The sequence below is a fragment of the Lissotriton helveticus genome, chromosome 7 (genome assembly GCF_964261635.1).
Source record: "Lissotriton helveticus chromosome 7, aLisHel1.1, whole genome shotgun sequence".
Taxonomy (NCBI): Eukaryota; Metazoa; Chordata; class Amphibia; order Caudata; family Salamandridae; genus Lissotriton; species Lissotriton helveticus.
The window spans coordinates 1445134945-1445137948 of record NC_136068.1 but is presented as its reverse complement, the minus strand read 5'-3'; positions in this window follow the sequence as shown (position 1 = coordinate 1445137948).

The following is a 3004-nucleotide window of genomic DNA, read 5'->3' as shown; positions in this document are numbered from 1 at the left end:
TGAGCAAGGGACTCACATCTGAGTATACCCTTCCACGCTTATGGTGGACAAAAATATTTACAACAAGGGGTGGTGATGGACAGAGTCTCTGAATTAAGCAGAATACTCTCACCCAGTCAAGAGATCAGGGCTAGATCCAACACCGTTTTTTAGCTCATTGCACCATCCCAGTTTCAGAACCCGGCTGTATGCAAATTAGTCTGTCCCTGGCCCAGTGCATCATGGGAACAGGGCAGACCAGACTACAAAAGCCAATTCTTACACTGGGAAGGAAACAAGCTTCCGGGGACCGGTTTCTGGCATTTCAGCCGTCTTCGGCCCGGCTTGCTTGAATCCTGATGGTGCAATGAGCAAGGGACTCACATCTGAGTATACCCTTCCACGCTTATGGTGGACAAAAATATTTACAACAAGGGGTGGTGATGGACAGAGTCTCTGAATTAAGCAGAATACTCTCACCCAGTCAAGAGATCAGGGCTAGATCCAACACCGTTTTTTAGCTCATTGCACCATCCTAGTTTCAGAACCCGGCTGTATGCAAATTAGTCTGTCCCTGGCCCAGTGCATCATGGGAACAGGGCAGACCAGACTACAAAAGCCAATTCTTACACTGGGAAGGAAACAAGCTTCCGGGGACCGGTTTCTGGCATTTCAGCTGTCTTCGGCCCGGCTTGCTTGAATCCTGATGGTGCAATGAGCAAGGGACTCACATCTGAGTATACCCTTCCACGCTTATGGTGGACAAAAATATTTACAACAAGGGGTGGTGATGGACAGAGTCTCTGAATTAAGCAGAATACTCTCACCCAGTCAAGAGATCAGGGCTAGATCCAACACCGTTTTTTAGCTCATTGCACCATCCCAGTTTCAGAACCCGGCTGTATGCAAATTAGTCTGTCCCTGGCCCAGTGCATCATGGGAACAGGGCAGACCAGACTACAAAAGCCAATTCTCACACTGTGAAGGAAATAAGCTTCCGGGGACCGGTTTCTGGCATTTCAGCCGTCTTCGGCCCGGCTTGCTTGAATCCTGATGGTGCAATGAGCAAGGGACTCACATCTGAGTATACCCTTCCACGCTTATGGTGGACAAAAATATTTACAACAAGGGGTGGTGATGGACAGAGTCTCTGAATTAAGCAGAATACTCTCACCCAGTCAAGAGATCAGGGCTAGATCCAACACCGTTTTTTAGCTCATTGCACCATCCCAGTTTCAGAACCCGGCTGTATGCAAATTAGTCTGTCCCTGGCCCAGTGCATCATGGGAACAGGGCAGACCAGACTACAAAAGCCAATTCTTACACTGGGAAGGAAACAAGCTTCCGGGGACCGGTTTCTGGCATTTCAGCCGTCTTCGGCCCGGCTTGCTTGAATCCTGATGGTGCAATGAGCAAGGGACTCACATCTGAGTATACCCTTCCACGCTTATGGTGGACAAAAATATTTACAACAAGGGGTGGTGATGGACAGAGTCTCTGAATTAAGCAGAATACTCTCACCCAGTCAAGAGATCAGGGCTAGATCCAACACCGTTTTTTAGCTCATTGCACCATCCTAGTTTCAGAACCCGGCTGTATGCAAATTAGTCTGTCCCTGGCCCAGTGCATCATGGGAACAGGGCAGACCAGACTACAAAAGCCAATTCTTACACTGGGAAGGAAACAAGCTTCCGGGGACCGGTTTCTGGCATTTCAGCTGTCTTCGGCCCGGCTTGCTTGAATCCTGATGGTGCAATGAGCAAGGGACTCACATCTGAGTATACCCTTCCACGCTTATGGTGGACAAAAATATTTACAACAAGGGGTGGTGATGGACAGAGTCTCTGAATTAAGCAGAATACTCTCACCCAGTCAAGAGATCAGGGCTAGATCCAACACCGTTTTTTAGCTCATTGCACCATCCCAGTTTCAGAACCCGGCTGTATGCAAATTAGTCTGTCCCTGGCCCAGTGCATCATGGGAACAGGGCAGACCAGACTACAAAAGCCAATTCTTACACTGGGAAGGAAACAAGCTTCCGGGGACCGGTTTCTGGCATTTCAGCCGTCTTCGGCCCGGCTTGCTTGAGTCCTGATGGTGCAATGAGCAAGGGACTCACATCTGAGTATACCCTTCCACGCTTATGGTGGACAAAAATATTTACAACAAGGGGTGGTGATGGACAGAGTCTCTGAATTAAGCAGAATACTCTCACCCAGTCAAGAGATCAGGGCTAGATCCAACACCGTTTTTTAGCTCATTGCACCATCCCAGTTTCAGAACCCGGCTGTATGCAAATGAGTCTGTCCCTGGTCCAGTGCATCATGGGAACAGGGCAGACCAGACTACAAAAGCCAATTCTTACACTGGGAAGGAAACAAGCTTCCGGGGACCGGTTTCTGGCATTTCAGCCGTCTTCGGCCCGGCTTGCTTGAATCCTGATGGTGCAATGAGCAAGGGACTCACATCTGAGTATACCCTTCCACGCTTATGGTGGACAAAAATATTCACAACAAGGGGTGGTGATGGACAGAGTCTCTGAATTAAGCAGAATACTCTCACCCAGTCAAGAGATCAGGGCTAGATCCAACACCGTTTTTTAGCTCATTGCACCATCCCAGTTTCAGAACCCGGCTGTATGCAAATTAGTCTGTCCCTGGCCCAGTGCATCATGGGAACAGGGCAGACCAGACTACAAAAGCCAATTCTTACACTGGGAAGGAAACAAGCTTCCGGGGACCGGTTTCTGGCATTTCAGCCGTCTTCGGCCCGGCTTGCTTGAGTCCTGATGGTGCAATGAGCAAGGGACTCACATCTGAGTATACCCTTCCACGCTTATGGTGGACAAAAATATTTACAACAAGGGGTGGTGATGGACAGAGTCTCTGAATTAAGCAGAATACTCTCACCCAGTCAAGAGATCAGGGCTAGATCCAACACCGTTTTTTAGCTCATTGCACCATCCCAGTTTTAGAACCCGGCTGTATGCAAATTAGTCTGTCCCTGGCCCAGTGCATCATGGGAA